Below are 25,137 nucleotides of genomic sequence, written 5' to 3'. Positions count from 1 at the left end.
AATATAATAACTGAATTAACAGTCTCAAAGAACAATCAATTGATATTACATAATAAACTTGCTTTTCTTGATTGAATGAGGAGGTAACAGACACACCTGATAGCAATAGAGAGATAAAAAGCAGAGAGAGATGTGGGAGGAAGTATGAGGAAGAAGGAGAGGAGAGTGTGTCTCAGGGCATGGCTGTGAGGCCAGGGCAGTGTATGGTTCTCGGTTAAAACAGACCATGTGCGTTTTATCAGACTTAAACAAACTTTGGCTGTAAACATTCCCGACGCCAGCGAAATTGTGGGTCTGTTTGAAGTATCAGCTTCTCTCTCTCTCTCGCTCTCTCTCTCTCTCTCTCTCTCTCTCATTTTCATATATACAGATATACGTGTATTTAAGAGGAAGAAGTGGGTGGGTGGGTGACTATGGACAGCTCTCTCTTGGCTAACACAGAGACTCTTTCAGGGCTGAAGTGTGGGAAAACAAAGTTAGTGGTGGTGGCCCCCAAGACTCTTTCCCCTGTCTCACCCCCCTCAACCCTCCCAGACTGTCTTCCAACCCTGTCTCACACCCCTCCCAGACTGTCCTCCAACCCTGTCTCACCCCCTCTAACCTCCCAGACTGTCTTCCAACCCTGTCTCACACCCCTCCCAGACTGTCCTCCAACCCTGTCTCTTCACCTTCACCCCTCCAGACTCTCCCCTAACACTGTCTCAGCCCCGAGCCTCTCGTCCCTCATCACTTGTCCAAGCCACCGACCACAGATATTTCTATTGGTCCTTGTGTACTATTTATTCATGTGTGTTCATAACTATTGTGGTCGTGGCAATTTGCCTATGGAGAATAATGAAAGAGAGAGAAAGAAAGAAAAATAAAAAAAGAAAGAAAGAGAGAAAGAAAGAGAAAGAAAGATGCACATTACACCTAAAATGTAATTTAAGTGTTATAATAAGCTGATTATCTTCCACAACTAGTAGGCATATTCTTTAGCTATTTGAGTCAGTGTGAGCAGAAGGTGGTGGGTGTTGATAGTGTCTACAGAAGGAGACCAGAGGAATCAGTCTGCTGCATGATGTTTTCTTTGACCGGGTTCCTTCTTCACCCTGAGGTGAAGGCCTCTTTCTTTTTTTATCAAATACTTTTCCTCTTCAGTCACATGTTGTGCTCAAGATGCTCATCTTGCATAGTCAGCCTTGCAGCCTTGCAATCCTTAGAGATGAGTAGAATGCAGAGGGTAGGGTGTTTTCAAACTAGAACATTGCTGAGCTGCCAATATGGTTGCACAATTTGTATGTTATGTTAGTTTTTTCTCCTCCACCACCACACACTTTTGGGGAAGAAGAGGATTGGAAGCTGTTGTTTTGTGGTTCGGGACAACCAGTGGTCTAACAGCAGAAATCTGGCCAGCGGTTCTCATATGAGAGCATGGATGCAATCGCTGCTTTTTATCATGTAGCAATATTCATCAAACTCCCATAGCAGTTTGCATTAATTTGAGCACACATTTCTCATATTTACTGAATAAATGAATTACAATAGTACATTTTAAAATTTCAGGGAAAGTTTGTGTTTTTCAAAGCAATAAAATAGTTTCAACTTAAATTGTCTTGTATACATTGATAATTGAACAAAGGATGTGTAATTACAATAAATGTGACACCTTTTTCCTTACCTTATACTCAGTAGTTAACATAGTTCATTTCCCCCCAATAAAAGTAGGTGATTGCACGAGTCGAAGTTGTCTAATTTAAGTGGGTTGCATTGTTTCAAATTGGCAACAATTTACTACTCTGGCTGTCTTTCTAAGAGACACCAATATTTCCCTTTCTGCTTCCAGCTCCTGCAAGCTCTAACAAGCCCATAGAGACTATTAGGATTACATCAATTGGCAAATTGCTGAGTTAAATTAGACAGCACGATTAGTGCATGAGAACTATAGCAAATTGCTTGCTGTGACCTTGTTTATAACCCCTATAGGGTTGTATTAGCAAAACAAACAGACATCACCTAGGCTCTTTCTTTTCAGGTCATATCCAACACTAACATTTCAGCTAGTGCTGAAATCACATACAAGTCTGTTTTTAAAAAGATTCAGTTCCGCTATTATCATTTTCTCAACAAAGTGAATGTATTTCAGTTGTCATGTACAGTACTGTCAGAGGCAGTGCTCTTCAACTCAGCAGCAACGTGATGTGAAAAGTGTTGTACAGAACACCCTCAGCAAAGCCATGTTCACACCTCACTAACCTATCTAACTCCTGACTCAGGAAATCCCCTAAGATGAGACACACAGGGTCACAGAGAGAGAGAGTGAGACAGAGAGAGAGAGCAAAAGAGAGAGAGAGAAGAGAGAGAGAGAGAGAGAGAGAGAGAGAGAAGTGAGAGAGAGAGAAAGAGAGAAAGAGAGAGGAGAGAGGAGAGAGCGAGGCAGATAGAGTCACTGTGGGATAAACTCTTAGCTTCTCTCCTACTTTTCTACCACAGCCACTGACTGACTGTCTGTCTAGATGTCTGGTGGAACACCAACATTGCACTGTGCAGTAATCCCCGTGAGTCATACTGGAGACATACGTAACACGTCAGAGTCTGTAAATGTTACCACGTGTCTAGTAGGACTACAGTACAGCACAATACAACAGGAGTGGATGTATGTACAGGGGGAAGGGAGAGAAGGCATGTATACACCTTTCAATAGTTTTCACGAACTGGAAGAATCATGCCCTTCATTATTAAATTAATCTTCATCTATGGCTTGTTTATTCAAGTGCAATTTTCATGTTGACATTGTTGCACGATTTTGCAATTTTTTTATTTGATCCGTCAGAGAATAGAACCGAAGGCCGGAGGCGTACGTAGAGACACTTCGAAAGCGGTTATATAAGAGCGTGTGGTGATGCAGCTCTGTAGTCTCTGAGATGCAGGTGCTGCTGTGTGTTGCTCTGCACCATTTGCACTGATGTGGTCTACTTTCATGAATGTTCCGGCCAAGCTATAACCCACCGCAGGTCACGTATAACCTTTTCCTGTAACACCTAACCAGTGGACTGAAAGGACTATTTTAGGTCACGGGCTTAGATGTATTTAGCAGCACCTAAGGCATAGCCTACAGGCAAGGTGAACATATACATACACAGATTCCTTTGAGATTTGACGGAGACACATATAGATTGAAAGAGATGTATATAGATTATTTCACAAAATTTGACTTTCACTGAAGAGTGGAAAACATACTAAAGTGTTACTGCATCGGGGGGAAAAGTGATATCTATTTTACACCAATAGTGGGGGAATTTCTCAGTCACAGATGCAATTTTCCCATGTTTTTGGTCAGTCATCAAAATGTGATACTGGAGAAGATGTAGGTTTGCTAAAAAATCCAAACCAACTGTAACGGCTGTCGTCGGGAATAGAGGACCAAAACGCAGCAGGAATGTGGATGCTCATCTTGTTATTTATTTTAAATAAAGAGAACACCAAAATAACAAAACGAAGAACGCACGAACAACAAAACAGTCTTGTCATGCTCACACAGGCAAAACAAGAAACAATCTCCCACAACACCAAACCAAACAATTACCCATATATAGGACTCTCAATCAGAGGCAACGCGAAAGCACCTGCCTCCAATTGAGAGTCCAACCCCCCATCAACCTAAACATAGAAATAAAACAAACCAGAAAGAACATAGAAATACAAAACATAGAACATAGACCAAAACCCGGAAATAATAAATCAAACACCCTACTACATAAATCACCACCCCGAACCACATAAACAAAATACCCTCTGCCACGTCCTGACCAAACTACAATAACAAATAACCCTTATACTGGTCAGGACGTGACACCAACATGGAAAAAATTAGGGCAACGGACATACATGGGGAGAACGAGGAAAAAAAGAGGAAGAGAAGAGGGAGATAGAGGAGAGACAGAATGAGAGAGGGAGCGAGAGAGAGAGACAGGGATGTAGCTTAAGCCCCACCCTCTTCAACATATATATTAATCAAATTGCGAGGGCATTAGAACAGTCTGCAGCACCCAGCCTCACCATATTAGATTCTGAAGTCAAATGTCTACTGTTTGCTGATGATCTGGTGCTTCTGTCCCAAACCAAGGAGAGCCCACAGCAGCACCTAGATCTTCTGCACAGATTCTGTCAGAACTGGAACCTGACAGTAAATCTCAGTAAGACAAAAATAATGGTGTTCCAAAAAAGGTCCATCTAGACACCGTTACCCTATACATACCTCAGCGTAAACATCAGCCCCACAGGTAACTTCCACAAAGCTGTGAACGATCTGAGAGACAAGGCAAGAATGGCAATCCATGCCGTGGAACATAAAATTCGACATACCAATTATGATCTTACTAAAAATGTTTGAATCAGTTATAGAACCCATTGCCCTTTATGGTTGTGGGGTCTGGGGTCTTCTCACCAACCAATAATAAAAAAATGGGAAAAACACCAACTTGAGACTCTGCATTAAAAAAAATGTGTACAATGTAAAACACCAAATAATGCATGCAGAGTAGTATTAGGCAGATATCCGCTAATTATCAAAATCCAGAAAAGAGCCGTTAAATTCTACAACCACCTAAAAGGAAACAAACCTTCAACAACAAAGCCATCACCTACAGAGAGATGAACCTGGAGAAGAGTCCCCTAAGCAAGCTGGTCCTGGGCCTCTGTTCACAAACACAAACAGACCCCACAGAGCCCCAGGACAGCAACACAATTAGCCATGAGAAATCATGAGAAAACCAAACCACTTGACACATTGGAAAGAATTAACAAAAAAAATTGCAAACTAGAATGCTATTTGGCTCTAAACAGAGAGTACACAGTTGCAGAATACCTGACCACTGTGACTGCTCCAAAATGAAGGACATCTTTGACTATGTACAGACTCAGTGAGCATGGCCTTGCTATTGAGAAAGGTCGCCGAAAGCAGACCTGGCTCTCAAGAGAAGACAGGCTATGTGCACACTGCCCACAAAATTAGGTGGAAACTAAGTTGCACTTCCTAACCTCCTGCCAAATGTATGACCATATTAGAGACACATATTTCCCTCAGATTACACAGACTCACAAAGAATTTGAAAACAAATCCATTTGTGATAAACTCCCATATCTATTAGGTGAAATACCACAGTGTGCCATCATAGCTGCATGATTTGTGACCTGTTGCCACAAGAAAAGGGCAACCAGTAAAGAACAAACACCATTGTAAACACAACCTATATTTATATTTATTTATTTTCCCTTTTGTACTTTAACTATTTTGTTAATTATCTATTTCACTTGTTTGGCAATGTAAACATATGTTTCCCATGCCAATAAAGTCCTTTGAATTGAATTGAGGGAGAAGGAGGGAGCAAGAGAGAGAGAGAAGGAGGGAGATAGAGGAAGAGAAAGAGGAGAGAGAGAGATGAGCGAGATAAAGGAAGAGAAATGGGGAGAAAGAGATAGAGAGAGAGGACGAGATGGGAGAGTGATGGATGGCCTTGACCCACATTCATAATGACCAGGCCTTTGATTGAGGGACTCCACACGGGAGAGGAACATAGGCGCTCATCGCCGCGTAGCGCCTGTATGTCCATTCACTGAAGTAATAATCTGACCCGAACCCCTTTTACTCTCTTTGAGCCCTGGCCAACCATCTGAATCCACTCTGGCCCAAATGAGAAGCTTATTTTTCTAAGTGTCTCTCGTTTGTGCAAACTCGGCACCCTGACTTGTGAAGGGGAAAAGGAGAGAGAGGATGGATATAGAGGATCTGTAGTGCCATCGCAGAAGCGTCAGATTATCCTGTCTGGGCTGAAGAATCCCTGGATAGATCAGACTTTCCCTTGTGAGAGAGAGAAAGTTGGTGGATGGTGGGAAATGTGTCTCTGGGAAGTTGTGCTCAACACTTCTCCTAAGAAGGTAGAATTAAGGCACTGACCCGGTAAAACTCCTATGGGAGGCAGGTAGCCTAGCGGTTAGAGCATTGGGCTAGTAACCAAAAGGTTGCTGGTTTGAATACCTGAGCTAACAAAGTGCAATAAATCTGTTGATGTGCCCTTGAGCAAGGCACTTAGCCCTAATTTGCTCCAGGGACGCCATACTACTATGGCGAACCCTGTAAAACAGCAAATTTAATCGCACATATCCGGTGTTTGTGACTAGCATTTCTTTTAGTGCACTTTTTGCACCACGTCATATGTATTTTGTAATGTAGACTTCCAAACTCTATTACCATCTAAATTAGTTATTACTAAGTAGTTACTATGTAAAAAAAAAAAGTATTTTCTTAATGCGTCATCTTTAATGTTAACCTGACTAATCACAAACAATAGATACATTTTGCAATGCTATTAAAACTCCCTAGAGTCGAATGACACACCCATTTAACATAGTGGATTAAATAAATAACAGTCATCAGATTACTGAAAGTAAAGTCACGACACATAATACACTAATCCCCATCAAAATCTATCTGTGGTGGAAAGTGACGGAGCAACAATGCTGTTTGTCAAACTAGGAAACATCCCAAAAAATCGTTCTTCCCACAAAAACATTCTGTGGCGTCAAACTAACATGACCACTCCGTTTTGCTCTACGACCACCACAAGCCCCATGGGACTCATCTGAAGTTGGTAGTCTGAAGTTGGTATCGCTGATGTGCCAATTTCTGTCTGCAGCGTCCAAACCATTTGGGCTAAAAACTAATATGACCCCACTATGGAAAGTGATAGTGTTCTCCGTTTTGTTCTACGTGTCGCTGGACTCTGAAGATAACCCGGTACCGGTAAAAAACATTTTGATGGAAGTAGTTTTGTGCACCGCCACCAAAAAAGGGGTTAAATATGCGTAATAAAAAATATATATATAATTCCTAGACATAAGACAGACACTTTAAAACCTTATTCCTTGTGATTTATGTTTTCACTGTCTGTTTTGCCATTGTATGACCATCTTAAAAAAAAATCTATTTGTTAGCTTAGTAGAACTAAAACTATTTCCGTACTTCCATCATTTTTTAAAAACAGGTACCGTGTTACCTTCAGACGAGTCCAGTCCATCGTGTTCGTGATAGTCTTATCTTTCCATGGTGTGGTCGTATTAGTTTTCAGGCCAAACCGTTCACTTCAGAGGTTTTCGTGAGAAAACTGGTCTGACAAACAACACTTTAGCTCTGGATTGAGACAGATATCTCTAAATCAGGGTTTCCGAAACTCGGTCCTCTGGACCCGAAAGGGGGCATGTTTTGGTTTTTGCCCTAACACTACAGAGCTGATTAAAATAATAAACTAATGTAAACTAACTCACTTTTGTACATCGCGCTGGTCCGTACAATTGACCTTATTTTAGCGCCCAAAAAACGTAATACTTCGAGATCAACTAATGTCAATACCATGGTAAAGCACAATTTCTCCCCTTTCCAACAAAATCAATGACGAGACCTTCATGCTGCCCGTCTCTGCATGATTCAAGAAGGCAATGAGCTCCATCGGGTCTTTTTTTAAGTGTCAGGTGGGGAAGCGAAACCTACAGCGTGATAGTGAGAAGGAGAGATGTCGTGTAGGGGAACTCGATCTGTCCAACTTATCACCTTATCGCCTCTAAACTGTAAATAAAACACTATAAAGAGTTTATATAATGTGTCATTATATACCTATTTGAAGGTTTGTGTCGAATTTGAATCGGGTTTTTAGGGCGGTGCTAAAGTGATCTTCAGAAGTAAACAGCGGCTTTTGAGAATCATGATAGCTTGCAGTGATGACGCAAAAAATGACTAGGTATCCCCCCCTTACCCTGTCCCTGTCCCTTTCTAGTTTTTAAACAGTGAGAGAAGTGCTACACCTGGTGGAGAGAGGTTGTACGACAGAATTAGTTCCTTTATGCGTGCTGTACGTTACGCCATGACACGTCACAACGTGTAGCTTTAAGCACCAGCTATCAGAGCAGCTCCAGATCACTGCACCTGTACATAGCCCATCTATAATTAAGCCCAAACTACTACCTCTTCCCCTACTGTATTTATTTATTTTATTTATTTTGCTCCTTTGCACCTTATTATTTATATTTGAACTTTGAACTTTCTTCAATAACAAATCTACCATTCCAGTGTTTTACTTGCTATACTTTATTTACTCTGCCACAATGGCCTTTTTTGCCTTTACCTCCCTTATCTCACATCATTTGCTCACATTGTATATAGTCTTATTTCTTTCTACTGTATCATTGATTGTATGTTTTTTTACCCCATGTGTAACTCTGTGTTTTTGTATGTTGTCGAACTGCTTTGCTTTATCTTGGCCAGGTCGCAATTGTAAATGAGAACTTGTTCTCAACTTGCCTACCTGGTTAAATAAAGGTGAAATAAAATACATTTAAAAAACGTACAGCGTCGGAGGAGTCAGTTTTTAAACTTTTCTCCAATACTATAGAGCCATTACCATGTCAATCAACGCTGGAATAGAAACGTAGTTCACACCCCAGATTTTGATTTCAAAACAGTCGCTATAGTCCCATTAGTTTTCTTTGCAGCCTCGTTTGAATGTCGCGGTTGCGCACGTTTGTACGGAATGGGGTTAGCATACGTTAATCATCAAGCTTTGAACATTTATATCAACTGTGTACTGCTAGGGCAAAAACCAAAACGTGCCCCCAGGGGGAGCTCAGGGCACGGTTTGGAAATCGCTGCTGTAACTGAAACAGGCAGATTTTGATGGAGATCTTAATTAGATTGACACACGAGTGCATCAATCGAATCCTAGGGATTAAATGGAGTAATAAGACTGTTTGAAATGTAGACATTCCAAAGACATTCTTGTATTCACAGAGACCCAGCACTTCTAGTGTGAATTAACAGACAAAACAAGTGACACTGCTCTGAGGGCTGGTTAGTCCTGCTCTTTTTTATGTGTGTGTGATGGTTATCTCACTCAGTAAATTCCAGAATAATTTCCTTCTCCAGGGAAAAGAACCTCACCCATGAAAGACACAAGAAACTCCCGGGTGAACGCGGTGCCCTTCCAGATACCTCTGATATTCAGATGGAGGTGCAGAATGCCCTAAAGCGCAGGAGAGGCTCAAAGATGAGAAGTATCCCTCATTTGCATTAGCCACTTGACATTTCCTAAAGGTTGGCATGAATCAACGCCGGCTTGAGGAACTGGTCCAGTTTCAAATTTCTGTGTCATTTTTATTTTATCAGCCATTGAGCATTCAGGACGCACTCAACAGTAAGTAGTCCAAAGTACAAGGACACACACACATGCACATACGCACATGCCTACACACCTCCCTCCCACGTTCAACTGGATCCTAGACTTCCTCACGTGACGCCCCCAGGTGGTGTGGGTAGGCAACAACACATCCGCCACATTGACCCTCATCTCGGGGGCCCCTCATGGATGCGTGCTTAGTCCCCTCCTGTATTCCCTGTTCAACCATGATTACGTGGCCACGCACAACTCCAACAGCAAGATTACATTTGCAGATGACACGATGGTGGTAGGCCTGATCACAGACGACAATGCAACTGCCTATAGGGAGGAGGTCAGAGACATGGCTGTGTGGTGCCAGGACAACCACCTCTCCGTCAACGTCAGCAAGACAAAGGAGCTGATCATGGACTACAAGAAACAGAGGGGCTGTAGTAGAGCGGGTCGAGAGCTTCAAGTTCCTAGGTGTCCACATCACTTAGGACCTGTCATGGTCCACACACAGCATCATAGTCGTGAAGAGGACACAACAATGCCTCTTCCCCCTCAGGAGTCTGAAAAGATATGGCATGGGCCCTCAGATCTTCAAAACGTTCTACAGCTGCACTGTTGCAGAGTATCTTGACTGGCTGCATCACAGCTTGGTATGGAAAGCTTGGCATCCGACCGCAAGGCGTTCAGAGGGTAATGCATATGGCCTAGTACATCACTGGGACCAACTTCCCTTCCATCCAGAACCTCTAAACCAGGTGGTGTCAGATGAAGGCCCTAAAAATTGTCCAAAACTCCAGCCACCCAAGTCATAGACTGTTCTCTCTGCTACCGCACGGCAAGTGGTATCAATGCAAATGCTGGATCCAACAGGACCCTGAATAGCTTTTACTCTAAAACCATAAGACTGGTAAATAGTTAGTCTGGGTACGTATTTGTTTAACTATTTAACTATTTGTAATGACCCTTTTTGTACTAACTTTTTTCACATACGCTGCTGTTACTGTTTACCATCTTTCATTTTATCCCTTGTGACATGTAGATATCAACCTCAATTACCTCGTACCCCTGCACATCGACTCAGTACTGGTAACCCTTGTATATATTATATAACCAATATGTCATTACTCATTTTGTAGCTATTATTACTTTTATTATGACGTGTTTTACTTTTCTATTATTTCTCTATTTTCTTTCTCTCTGCATTGTTGGGAAGGGTCCATGAGTTAGCATTTCACTGTTAGTCCACACCTGTTGTTAACGAAGCATGTGACAAATACAATCTGATTGATTTGATGCAAACACATACACAGCCCTGTCTTTCAACGACTGACATTTTGAACATTCACTCAGTTAGAATTGTGGAGAGACCATTCACATAGCATTGGCTAGAGAGAGAGAGAAACAGAAAAAGAGACAGATAGAGACAGAGAGATTGAGATTCATGAAAAACTGATTAAGAGTTCAGAAAAATAAGTCCTAAAAACAGATTGTCTTTGCTTATTTTCTTCAGCATTGCCAAATTCTCCCGTTGCAATCCAAGCGACTCTGCTGATATCAAAAACCACAAGCTGATGATTGACTGCCGAAGTGAAAAGTTTAGATCAATAAATAAGTTCTAGATGTACTCAGCAGAATGATAGATCAGGCTACATGCAGTGTGGCTTAGAAAACTCCTATTTCAGCCAACTGGGATTGGATCCGCATGCTGCAAGTGTAAACAAAGAACTGGTGAAGAGAGAGTTGACATGTAATAAGACTGGGTGAGAGAGAAGACTGAACCAGGTTTTCCTCTACGACTGTGCTTAGCTCTATTCCTTTTCTTTGTATATATATTTTTTTTTAAACTTCCCAGTCCTTGCCGATGACAAGCATACCCATACATGATGCAGCCACCACCATGCTGGAAAATATGAAGAGTGTTACTGAGTGATGTGTTCTGTTGGATTTGCCCCAAACATATTGCTTTGTATTCAGGACAGAAAGTTAATTTATTTTCCACAGCAGAAATAGGACTGAAGAGGAACTGCAACTCTAATGTTTCCTCATGGGGTCTCCTGTTTGTCTCTGTATTTGTCTCTGTTACTGTATGATACAAATACCATACGGTAGACGGTTATGTGAGACTTACAAACTTTGCACTATGCCAACAAGAAACGTGGCATTTGTTTTCAGGTTGGACGATTTAATTTTGCCTTTGGTCAATGTCCACGACAATGGGAAATAAATTGAATGCTGTGCTTTGTAATATGACTAAAATGACAAAGTCCAAGCAGGTGATCAAATGTTGTCTGTGGTCATAAAATTATATTTGTTGCACACATAGCCAGTCTGAGTTGATCTGTGTTAGTGGGTCAGAGCTCTAGAGGATGTGCAGGTCGGTCACTCTTGCCCTCTCGCCATCGGGCAAGTACTTATCTGTTTGACTGAAGTGGAGGAGTCAAGCCGCTAACATTAGAATTACAAAGGCGGGCATGGCTGAGTCGAGATGGCTGGGGTGCACAGGTGTAGCACAGGGATCAATCCAGCGATACGGCTGTGAGATTAGAAAAGTCAAAAGTGATCATGTGTAATTGGTTATCTCACCTCAAGCACCTTGCAGGGTATTATCCCCGCTAAGCCTCCTTATATTCTTAAGTGGACGGCTGGCGAGCAGGAGAGGCTGAAAGTTTGGGAGGCTTTGAAACATCAGTCTGAGAAACTCCAAGATGGCTTCTCTTTCTCTCTCCCTGGGTCTGATTAAAGAGGAGAAACATGCACACGCACATGCACACACGCACGCACGTACACACACACACACACACACATCCACATACACATACACACACACATGAATAGACACATACACACAGCTCAATCCACTCAGGTACTTCATGTTAGCTTTCATTATCAACTCTCCCTCTCCACATAATTGAGCACAATGCACAATGAGTTCCTCGCATCGTTTCACAGGAAGGATGAATACATCATTATCCATGACAACACACACAAACACGTCCTTGGTAAAGCCTGTGAAAGAGAGGAGAGGATAGGAGGGGAGTGGAGGGGTGGGATAGGGGAGAGGAGAGGAGGGAAAGGGGGGAAGAGGAGAGGAGAGGAGAGGAGAGGAGAGGAGAGGAGAGGAGAGGAGAGGAGAGGAGAGGAGAGGAGAGGAGAGGAGAGGAGAGGAGAGGAGAGGAGAAAGGCGGCTACCCGACTCCACTTTGAAATAAAATATACAGCCATGATTTGTATTTTCCATTTCTGTCGGCATTAGCTTCTAAACTTGCTCAAAGCGTATTTAATTCTTAATCCCAAAGAGTGCATTGGATACATGGAGAGGATGATCAGAATTATGGTATCACATTTCCTTAATGAAATGATTGTTTTGCACCCTAATTTAATCAATATTAGAATATCTGCCAATTAGCACCATTATTTTACTTGCGTGTGAAAATCAGGACCCTGCTAATTTATTGCTGCTCTATCTCTCTCACTGGTTGTATTGCAAATGTGATAAAAATGGTTGATTTTTATTTTCCCATTTTAAATTATAGGGGCAGGATGGATTCTAATTATGCTCTGTTGAAAGTGTTGATGAGGTTTAACTGCCAAAATTAATTAAAAGTTTTTTTTTAAGATTAGAATCATGACGTTTTTGAGTATTTAATCAAAATACAGTTTAGCAATTAATTAAAACCTAATTTGCATGTGTGTTAATTTAGAACAGGGGATATGATTTCAATCAAATGTTTAAAGTTCAGACGAATGTCATATACAAATCAAACACTTCAAATGGCCTCTTAGCCTATACATACATGCCAGTAACCCTGTGTTGTACATTCTTCATGTGAAGTAGTACCAGTAATGGATACCATGGTTACGTACTAAACCATGATCTTGATTCTTTCCCTGGCTTCAACCCACTTTATAATTACAGATTAGCTCCACATATCCAATGTTCCTAGCCTGTACTGATTACCATGCTTATCTGGCAAGCCTCTTAATTGAAGATACACAGTGTACGTACAGTGAATCAGTATCGAATGCTCTTAACTTTAAGAGGGATTACGCCACATATCTGCAATCCCCTCTCCCTAATATGGAGCTATAGACACTAACATTTGGACTAGTAAAAACAGAACAGCTATATGGACAGGGAAATGGAGAGGAGAAGGGGAGAGGAAAGTTAGCTATTCTCCCTCTCTCTAATCCCATGTATCCGGTTGACGTTCGTTCTCTTTTTCTTTCTTCCCCAGTCCGTCAGTGTATTCGTTCGCTGAGGGAATGTGAGATTCAATTAAATACACAGATAACTGGGAGACTTTTAGTGCTAGGGTTAATGGTGAGTTATTGTATCAGAACGAATCTGTGAACATTGCTTAATGTTCCCCTCTCTCTCTATTTCTCTCTTTCTTTCTCTCTCTTTCCCTCTCTCTCTGTCTCTCTCTCCGTGGTTAATAGCTATTTTCAGAGCAATATGATGTATGACTGCAGACCCCCCTCCTGGGACATAAAGGACTACTGCACGGAATACCATTTAAGATGTTAAAATGAATTCCTGGTCCAATTCATCTTTATTTAACCCCCTCCCCCATACATCCCTTAAAAATTGATGGGAAATTAACTCTTAACCGCCTATTTAATTTCTGACCAGATCCTGGTCAAACCGCTGTAAAACATGTGATTTGGCCTTGGAAATGTGCAGGAGTCTCCCCTTGGTATTAACGCTCAGGTTAAATGGTGGTTGCGAAGATGACAGGCTTGGTGTGGACATTAAAGAGAGTATATTAAATCCCTCTAGTGAGGGAATGAGAATGTGTACATTTCCTCAATGGTGGCCATGGGTCAGTCAGGGTATTGTGACATCAAAACAGAGATGATTTAGACATTAAAGCGTACCAGTGGAATGTCTTATGGTGCGTCGTAGAGTTGTATAGTAAGTATGATTAACTTGGTGAAGTTGGTGAATATAGTGGAATTCGAGGAAGAGTACAGAAAACTGAATTGACTGATAACGTCAGAAAGAAATGTTAACAAATTTGGATATATTGGATACAATAAATTAGGTACAATTTACTGATTCTGTTCTCTGATTCTGGTCTCTAATTCTGGATCCTTTTTTAGCTTATTACAGATACAGTTGAAGTCGGAGGTTTACATACACTTAGGTTGGAGTCATTAAAACTGGTTTTTACACCACTCCACAAATGTCTTGTTAACAAATGATAGTTAGCAAGTCGGTTAGGACATCTACTTTGTGCATGACACAAGTCATTTTTCCAACAATTGTTTACAGACAGATTATTTCACTTATAATTCCCTGTATCACAATTACATACACTAGGTTGACTGTGCCTTAAAAGAGCTTGGAAAATTCCAGAAAATGATGTCATTAATTTAGAAGCTTCTGATAGGCTAATTGACATAATTTGAGTCAATTGGAGGTGTACCTGTGGATGTATTTTGAGGCCTACCTTCCAACTCAGTGCCTCCTTGCTTGATATCAAGGGAAAGTCAAAAGAAATTAGCCAAGACCTCAGAATTTTTTTTTATAGTCTGGTTCATCCTTGGGAGCAATTTCCAAATGCCTGAAAGTATCACGTTCATCTGTACAAACAATAGTACGCAAGTATAAACACCATGAGACCACGCAGCCGTCATACCGCTCAGGAAGGATACACGTTCTGTCTCCTAGAGATGAACGTAGTTTGGTGTGAAAAGTTCAAATCAATCGCAGAACAACAGCAAAGAACCTTGTGAAGATGCTGAAGGAAACAGGTACAAAAATATCTATATCCACAGTAAAACGAGTCCTATATCGACATAACCTGAAAGGCCGCTCAGCAAGGAAGAAGATTATTTTCCAAAACTGCCATAAAAAAGCCAGACTACGGTTTGCAACTGCACATGGGGACAAAGATTGTACTTTTTGGAGAAATGTCCTCTGGTCTGATGAAACAAAAATAGAACTGTTTGGCCATAATGACCATCGTTATGTTTGGAGGAAAAAGGGGGAGGCTTGCAAGCCGAAGAACACCATCCCAACCGTGAAGCACGGGGGTGGCAGCATCATATTGTGGGGGTGCTTTGCTGCAGGAGGGACTGGTGCGCTTCACAAAATAGATGGCATCACGAGGAAGGACAATTATGTGGATATATTGAAGCAACATCTCAAGACATCAGTCAGGAAGTTAAAGCTTGGTCGCAAATGGGTCTTCCAAATGGACAATGACCCCAAGCATACTTCCAAAGTTGTGGCAAAATGGCTTAAGGATAACAAAGTCAAGGTATTGGAGTGGCCATCACAAAGCCCTGACCTCAATCCTATAGAAAATTTGTGGGCAGAACTGAAAAAGAGTGTGTGAGCAAGGAGGCCTACAAACCTGACTCACTTACACCGGCTCTGTCAGGAGGAATGGGCCAAAATTCACCCAACTTATTGTGGAAAGCTTGTGGAAGGCTACCCGAAACGTTTGACCCAAGTTAAGCAATTTAAAGGCAATGCTACGAAATTCTAATTGAGTGTATGTAAATAAATAAATCATTCTCTCTACTATTATTCTGACATTTCACATTCTTAAAATAAAGTGGTGATCCTATAACCGGGAATTTTTGCTAGGATTAAATGTCAGGAATTGTGAAAACCTGAGTTTAAATGTACAGTAGCACACACACTATCAATATAAGCTTTAGAGCACACAAAGAAATAGGGATACCTTAAACACACCACATGGGCACCCCCCCCCCCACCCCCACCCCCACACACACACACACAGACACAGGCTCCCCCCCCCCCCAACAACAAAAAACAGTGAGCCCAGCTGTTTGAGTCTCCGGTGGAGAGGCGTAAGAGGGGGAGAGAGCAGTGCAGCCCCCTCAGCAGAGTGCTTATTGGAGGGTGACGAAGACGATCGAGGCTCCCTGAGGCCCAGGGGAGGTTTTAGCCAAATTAAAAGCTGAACCCCCAGGAAAAGCAGCATCGTTACACTGGGTGGAACTGTGTGTGTGTGTGAGCATTTGTTTGTGTATGTGTGTATGTTCATACATGTGTGTGTGTGCTTGCGTACATGCGTGCGTGTGACTCCTACAGGATGGAGGCTTAATCGTTGCAGCAGTCCTGGCCTGGGCATGGTAATCACACCATTTGTGAATGAGCTATTACCTAATGAAATCTGAAGACTGCTTGGCACCTCCCAGGCCCACTTGGCTTTGTGTGCTGGCAGGCTGTTCCAGCTCGCACACAGCCATGCCATCACATTTAGGACAGGCGTTTCTCTTGATGAGAGGTGGATCTTCTGCTCTGAGTAAACGATCATTAGAAACACGGCTTTACTGAAGTTCTTTCTCTCCTACAGTACAGTGGGTTATTTAAAGTCAAAACCATGGTGTTGGTCAATATCGTGACAAACCTGCCCAGAATTTCCATTAGCCAACATATGCTGTGATCAGTTGTTCATTAACTACATGCGTGTCCTCATGTAATGTAAATGTCATAAAAATATATGTATTTAACACTATAACTGCATAGCAGAGTCTGGGCAAGGCCTTTGCACCTGTTGGCAAGACATGAGTGCATATTTGGAGGTAAAGGGCAGGGTGAAAAGCGTGTATTTCAGCTCAGACAGTGAGGAGTCCTTTCCTTTTCCATTCTATAAAATATACACTTACATTTTTTTTGTGTTCTAGGCATCAGTTCCCTGTGCTGTAAGTCTGCTGTATGTTTGAGGTGAAAAACACTAACCACCCACGTACTAAAGGTTTTTCATAATTCTGGCAGGGGTTCTTAGTGTGTGTGTGTCACTGGCAGGGGTTCTTAATGTGTGTGTGTGTGTCACTGAGACTTGCAGTCAAGTCAAAGTATGCACACGTGAACACACACACTTGCACACACACACTTGCACACACACACACACTTGCACACACACACTTGCACACACACACACACACACACACACACACACACACACACACACACACACACACACACACACACACACACACACACACACACACACACGTACAAGTGTACACTTACACACACACGCATGTACACATGTGCACACACAAATGCATCTATGTAATGAATAGACACAGACATGCACAAGCAACCACATGGCCACACACACAATGCACACACACACACACACACATACACACTCATGTGCAATAAATACACACATTATGACTGACTAGAGAACAGCACAGTAAAAGTTTGTCAACTTTGTCAATGTCATCATACTGCCCTCTTTTGTCAGCAGGAGTCAAGAGAAAACAACTTATTTTATTACTGCTCTTTGTCTGAAAAGGAGTATTTTTATTGTTTTATGTTTTATGTAGCCCTTTCCTGCTGTCAAATGAACAAATCACCCCCTAGTGGCCTCATGGGTGGAATATTTTTTATATTTTTATAATTTCATAATTAAAAAATAAAATTATGTCGGTTTTGTTATATTTTAGTCTTCTGTGATGTATATAATGTGTTATATTGGGATGCAAACTCAAAATTGAATGCATTTCAACTATATCTGACATGGTACAGGTGTCTTCTTGTTTTAAGACCATAACCATGTGTGTGAGGTGTTACTTTTTTTTCAAAGTAGATTTGTTTAAGACTTCCAAGAAACACTCTGTGTGATGCTGATTTAGAGGAGAGGAGAGGAGAGGAGAGGAGAGGAGAGGAGAGGAGAGGAGAAAAAGAGAAGGAGTGTGTGGGTGGTAGACAAAACATCTAATGTGTGAAATTAGAAAGTCGGTAAAAAAGCGCATCTATTTTCCATTTAAATGTAATCTCCATTATGTATATGTCCATCAGTAATTGTTAATCGATGGGTTATTGATCCCTGTACCGCCGATCACCCTGGACTGTCTGATCATCCAGCCTGCTGTCACGTCTATCACAGGAGACACAGATCAACCAATCACAGTGAATGCCTCTATTACTGTGGGTAGAACATATATGTGAAAGTACGTAAACTCGGAAATAGTCCAATTATTACATCAGAAGATGAAGTATTATTTTAATTGACTCGTTAATAAGTGTCTATCAGTTTTAGTGATCATATAAATAATGGAAAATATTGAATGATTCTAATAGGTCACCCACTTATTTCCCAGACAATTAAATATGAATTCATGTAATAATACTATGTATTAAGGATTCAATTATAACCTTTTTTCTCCTGTCATACTATAACAATCAATATCTTAACTGATATTAGCTTTCATATTTTATGCTTAAGTAGTAAATGCCACAGCATGACTCCCAAACATAATCTTAAATATCATAGAATAATTTTAAGTCATAACAATCAAACAATGCATTGCCACTAAGCTAAGGTGTTCCCAGATGGCTGTAATACAGAGACTGGAGTCATTTCCATGTGTCTATACAGTCTGTGTGCAGGCAGAGAGAACTTTCATTGAGTAGGGCTCCTCTTGTGGACGATCAGAGGAACTGACATGAGAACAAAAAGTTAGGAGCCTGAAGTGTGTCTCTGATACATCCATATCTATGGCCAATGTTATTGTATTAAGTTGTTTTTATAGATCTCCATGTTGTCCCTTTCCTGTAATTAAACATACATGTTATGCTAATGACACGAAAGGGAATGTAAAGAGGAATGAATTAGACAAGCTTTGATCTTCTTCCACCACATTGAAGTAGCATGTTCAGAATCCCCTTTCCATTTCCTGTATGTAGCACTGTATGTAGTGTTGGGCCAGTAACCGAAAGGTTGCCCAGTAGGCCGTCATTGTAAATAAGAAAGTGTTCTTAACTGACTTGCCTAGTTAAATAAAGGTTCAATAAAAAATATTAAAAATAAAACACTGCCTTGCTGTGACCAGACCTCACGCTACAATCAGCTTACCTCTGATACATTGTGAATGAGTCATGCAGAACAACTCCAATGTTTTTCCCTCCTGTATAGCAGAGAAACAGGGTGTTATAAAGCTCTAGTCTAATTCTCATCCTCATCCTCCTCATCACCATCCACAAAGGTTCACATCATGTCAAAATCCTTTTACTGGTCATTGTCCCGCTCCAGTCCGATCAGCAGCGATGTCAAATCTGACCATAATACCATCAAATATCCAAATATCCAACCCCAGGTGCTTTCATCCCATTATGAATACAATGTTTGACATTGGATTAAAACGCGTACGTCTAATGGTAAGATTAGATTCTGTCCCTGAGCTGAATCTGACCTCATCTGCTATTTAGTTATCTAGTACTTGTTATTAGTATCAGTCTCAAATTAGAGAGTGGAACGATAACAGCTACTGAATTAACTGATTCTCTACTAAAATATACCATTGTGTGGAGGTGGACAATGTTAAGTCTATAATACATAGCAAAATTACTTAGAAAAAATGGATTGTGGGGTTAAAGGTTAACAAAACAAAGCAAGGACCAATGTTGAGTTTGGTGTTCACATTGTGAGTATAGCCAGGCAGTGGGTTCTTAGGAGATACAGCACACGGTGTCAAGTCCTTTCACACATTTTCCTTGTCTTATGAGTGCTACCTTACCAACACTCATTGCCTCTCTGCCTGCCTATCCGCTCCCTCTTTGTGTCTCTCCAAGGACATGTCTTTGTCTAAGATGGAGGAAACACCTAGCTAAGGTTGATGGTGAACAGTAGGCCCGAGGGCCAGGAGGTCTTGGGGTTCAAGTTTCTAAGTTTGGTGGTAAGTTCCATAGTAGTAGGTTCAAGAACCAGTGAAGATGTCCTCCTCGCTCTTCACACTGATCATATGAGGCTGAGATGTACATGAAATTCAACTACCACTTAGTGGAATAACAAGGGCCTTCATGGATTCACAGAAACCACAGTAAGTCATACAAGCAAAGCGCTGCCCTCTTGACAACAATACTCACCAACAGACAAAAGGGACTTTTTCGTCTTCGCTGTCAAGATAACGCATGGAATGTCTATTGTAAAGCCATGAACTATTGTACACGTACTGCGAGTTCCTCTGTGTTTGTGGGCCCTGGCAGACACACACAAAGGAACGGTTTACTCTCTCATCTTAAGAAGCTGCCGCCGCTGCATCCCAAAGTGTAAAGAGGATGGCTCTGAAGGGAACAAAAGGGAAGCTTTTCAAAACGCTTCTGATGGCCAGGACCAAAGACTTCACTTCAGAATGAAAAAAAAGGGCAGATAAAGAAGAGAGAATGAGCTAAATAAAATAATTAAATCATAAAGTGTGAGTAAACAAGTCAAGCAAGGAGAGGAAAAGTGGAGATGAGAGGTAGCATCTCAGCCACATCCAAGGTGTCTTCGGCGTATTCGTTATCCATGAGCCCAGACGAGTAGAGGTTATCTTGTCTGAGAATTGCCTTTTTTTGGAGCAGGGGCCAACAGGTGTTAGTGTCATGCGAGGAGACAAGAGTCGTCACAGCAAAGGCAGCTGGGTAGTGTGAAGCGATAACAACTTGAAAAACAAGGAAGTGTTTTTTTTTCTTCTCGGGCCCGGTGACAAACACGCGAACCGCATATGGTTGCCTTCATTTCTCCGGCACAAAAGGTGTGTGTGTGGTTGAAGCCCCAAGTTCTTTTCTGTAAAAAGAACCTGCTAAGAATTTGTCTGTGCTGTGTCTCAGGATCAATTTCACACCCATACTAATTTGTGTTCAAAAAATAGGGGTGACATTTGTGGTCCTGGAGGCGGGGGTTTAGGTAACAGTTTGAGTTTGCACCATGTTTCCGAAACGCTGACCTTTTGTCACCTGTTATTAGAGCAGGAAGTCATCTTCGTCAGAGTGTGTGTGTGTGTGAGCGCGAGTGTGTTTGCGCCACATACAAAAAAAACTATTTTCCGCTTATTTCTTTTAGTTAGAGCTTTTCAAATGTAAGCAATGTTCCCCCGCTGTGTATAACCATATTTTGGCACAAAGCCCCCATTCACGCCAGCTACTGATTTTTCACTCAAATGACAGATTCCCATCTTTGTTGTTTTCTGTTTCATCAGCTTGCTTTCTGTCTCTTGTGCCAAATGTGTACACATATCAGCAAAGACCATTTTCTATGTAATTTCCCTACTGCAGCTCTGCAAAACCTAACAACATGTTAATATCCGGGTCTGTGTTACCTGCTCAAGCATGCCTACATGTGGTTTAGTCATTATTTTACACTCTCAACAGTAAACTATATGCTGCATAACTGTAAACATGCTAACCAAGTTACCAATTGGAAACAACATTATTTTATTCAAGCTTGGTTACCATGGAGCTTAGGCAAGATAGTATACAGTAGATATGTGTCTGTTTGCTGCCTTACATACACTCTGTGTCGACAGCCTGCACGATAAAGGCTATTTTCACTTCACAGTATTGGTGGAAAAGGCTTTTGGCCTATGAGTTATGTCCAGAAATGATGTGTATATGTGACAAGGCAATATATTTACAGGAAACACCTTTATCTGATTGTAATTTTGTGGGGAAAGGCCCAATTCTTATTGTCAGACAACCAGATACAAGCTACCATTGATAAAGAATGGAGGGAATCTGAAGGTGTCTAAGTTAATGTGTGTGTGTGTGTGTGTGTGTGTGTGTGTGTGTGTGTGTGTGTGTGTGTGTGTGTGTGTGTGTGTGTGTGTGTGTGTGTGTGTGTGTGTGTGTGTGTGTGTGTGTGTGTGTGTGTGTGCGTGTGTGTGCGTGCGTAATATGGTCTAAAACATATTCAAACTGTGTACTGTGTAGTACGTTATCATACCTGTATGTTTTGAACCAAATACAAGTATTTTTTTCCTGAAGCAGTTCATATTCAATTATAATTTCTTCAACCACTATAAAGTGGTTGCTAAATGGCATATATTGGTGACCACACCACACTGATAGAATTATAGACAAACACTAGCACTATACTACATAATGAATAACAGCATTCAATAACAACATCCACAGGTTTCACACAATTTAACAATGTTCTAATTTAAATGGAGCTCCTTTTAGGAAGATTATCCTAATAGCCATTTGATAAAATTGAGCATGCAGTTAGAATGGAGCTAGCCTGCTGCCATCGCTCTTCTGCTTTGCATGGAGAAAGTGGCAATATGCAATTCTACTACAATTAGAGCCTGCTGGGTTTCATCAGGCATGGGTTGCTCTCGCCCGCCTCTCTCTGTATGGCTGTCTTTCCTATGAAAGGCAGAAACCCTGAGAACTGTGGCCGCTCAGGCAACATGCAGCAAACACGCCCACGTTGTTGTCGCCTAAACCAGTGTGCCTCTTAGTGACATGTGTACAGTAAACGATAGCTCTCAGTTGAGATTTTACTCAACTCTCCTTTTTTTTACGTAGTTCTGTCTAAAAGACACCTGCTGAAAGTGGAGTGTTTAAAGTGTTTGAGTTTTTAACAGATGTAAGGGAGTGGGAGACAAACAGGAAATACTGGGTGTTCTGATCAAATGATATGATACGTTTATAGGTTTTTGTTTTGTATTGCAACACAAAGCTGTGTTTTGGACCGTAAAATAGGTCATAATATTCTGCTAATACTTTTTCAGTATACTGTCTGCATGGAATTCCAGGGGTATCCCACAACCAATTACAGTATGTCATTATTTGATGGGTTTTTTCTCAATAAAGCCTAAGCTAATCATTTATTTCCTCTACACTAGCTTAGCCACTGTGTGAGAGCCTCTGTGTTACAAAATTTCCACACACACGCTGTTACAGTTAATGGAGGAAGCAATCACATATTCCAGGGTCCCCAACCAGCGGCATTTGGGCCCCCCACGTTTTCTGAGCGAAAATAATATTAATAATAACATTTTAAAAATCTAATACAGATCTCTGTTTTTTTTTGGGGGGGGGGGGGGGGGGGTTACATAAAAGACTGTAAAAACACATCAGCTCTAAGTGATTTTAATTTTGGAAATCTGTCACAAAGTATTCCCATGCACAAAAGAGAGGTTTGAAATGATTACATTTAGTCAAGTATTATATATATATATAGATATATATGTCTTCTTCCGGTCAATTTACAGTCTGCATAATTATTTGTAATTATGTTCTGTAATATTTTAAGGGATATGAGTTGTGTTAAAAAATCCAACAAGACATTTGATGAATGTTCATCCATTGTTCCTGGAAATGTAACCAGCCACCTACTTCACTGGAAGGGAAAATCAAAAGAAATAAGCTATTTGGAGTGCTGGGTGTGGTAGCGTTTTAAATGGAGTAATTAATAGTGCTCTCAAATATCTCCAGAACTTATTAAGGACGGGAAGTCACTTACAAAGAGCCACTTGAATAGCAATCAAAGATTTGATGAATTTAATAGCTAATTTGAAACTGTTAAACAGGGTTAACCGAACAGGCACATTTCAGCAGTTACAGAATGAGGTCCCACAGACAAATAAAGGACTAGTATGTGGTCATTAAACCTTTATTCCTCATTATGTATACCCTTTACATGCACAAATGGCATGCAGTTTTGCACTGCACAGATTCAATTGAATTTAGATTCATGAATTACCTTAAACAAGAGCGAGATTTAAGTAACCACTAACTAGATTCCACATAGGTCATTTGTAATGAAGGAAAAATATAAAACCATTTGCCCAAAAATATTTTAACCAAATTAAGACTTCTGTGTAACAATTTCAAAAGTAAAATGCACAGTGAATAACGAAAGTAAATTAATTTGAAGATATAATTATAGATCCGTATGCTGCATCTGTCTCACGGTTTACTGTTTGTCAAAATTCACAAACCACAACAAAGCAGAAACAAAAAAAATCTAAAGAAAGAAATTTAGACCTATTTATGCATGTAAATATGAATTTAGATTTTATAAAAGCAATATATGCAAGAGTGAATTCACTGTGTCACTGTCTCTCATCTACAAACACGTTTATATGTGAAAGTTGTCAAAGCCATATTTTCAACAACAAAAAAGACATTGACTTGTACAGAGCGATGTAAAATGTTTTAAGGCTACAATCAGGATTTATTTGAGGATCACAGAACTTTACTCTCCATATATGTACAATACAGTAAATAAGTACATGTTACTTGTGTCGTGTTTTTAAAACTTGATACTCATGATACTCTGAAACTGCTTGTGGAAATAAAAGTAACATTTTAGACTGTAGATATTACTTGGGATATGCAGTAGTGGAAATAAAAGTCACATTTTAGGCTGTAGACATGACTTGGGATATGCAGTAGTGGAAATGCAAATGCTTCATTCAATCAGAAAAATCCTCAGAACACTATATTTTATGATTTTCACAGGAATGCCAAACAGCGTCTGCTGAGGATATGCATAAATTACTCCGGTGGACTAATTCCACAAAGAGACAGGGGGATTGTACAGTAGACGAAAGTCAGATGAAAAACAAAACAGTACACCAGAGACAAAACAGTACACCAGAGACAAAACAGCACCAGAGACAAAAGAGTACACCAGAGACAAAACAGTACACCAGAGACAAAACAGTACACCAGAGACAAAACAGTACACCAGAGACAAAACAGCACCAGAGACAAAACAGTACACCAGGGACAAAACAGTACACCAGACACAACAGCACCAAAGACAAAACAGTACACCAGACAAAACAGCACCAGAGACAAAACAGTACACCAGAGACAAAACAGTACACCAGAGACAAAACAGTACACCAGAGACAAAACAGTACACCAGACAAAACAGTACACCAGACAAAACAGCACCAGAGACAAAACAGCTCTAGAGACAAAATAGTACCAGAGACAAAACAGTATCAGAGACAAAACAGCATCAGAGACAAAACAGCACCAGAGAAAAAACAGCACCAGAGACAAAACAGCACCAGAGACAAAACAGTACCAGAGACAAAACAGTACGAGAGACAAAACAGCACCAGAGAAAGCAGAAAACATGGAGGTGGTTGGAATGATTGTTCAGAAGCTCAGTGTTTTTAAAACTGGGAGACACTCACCCCGCTTTAGGCTTCATCCATCTGTCTC

General features: G+C 40.9%; 1 long non-coding RNA gene across 1 annotated transcript; it reads right to left on the bottom strand.

The window, feature by feature from the left end:
• Nucleotides 1-755: 755 nt before the first annotated feature.
• On the bottom strand, nucleotides 756-25,137 carry LOC115162052 (uncharacterized). Its single transcript, XR_003869479.1, has 3 exons — nucleotides 25,110-25,137; nucleotides 11,781-11,929; nucleotides 756-1,197 (listed from the first exon to the last, which is right to left on the bottom strand). It is a non-coding gene; the product is annotated as an uncharacterized LOC115162052 (long non-coding RNA).

This window comes from Salmo trutta, chromosome 25 (genome assembly GCF_901001165.1).
Source record: "Salmo trutta chromosome 25, fSalTru1.1, whole genome shotgun sequence".
Taxonomy (NCBI): Eukaryota; Metazoa; Chordata; class Actinopteri; order Salmoniformes; family Salmonidae; genus Salmo; species Salmo trutta.
This window is presented reverse-complemented; position numbering and strand designations above follow the sequence as displayed.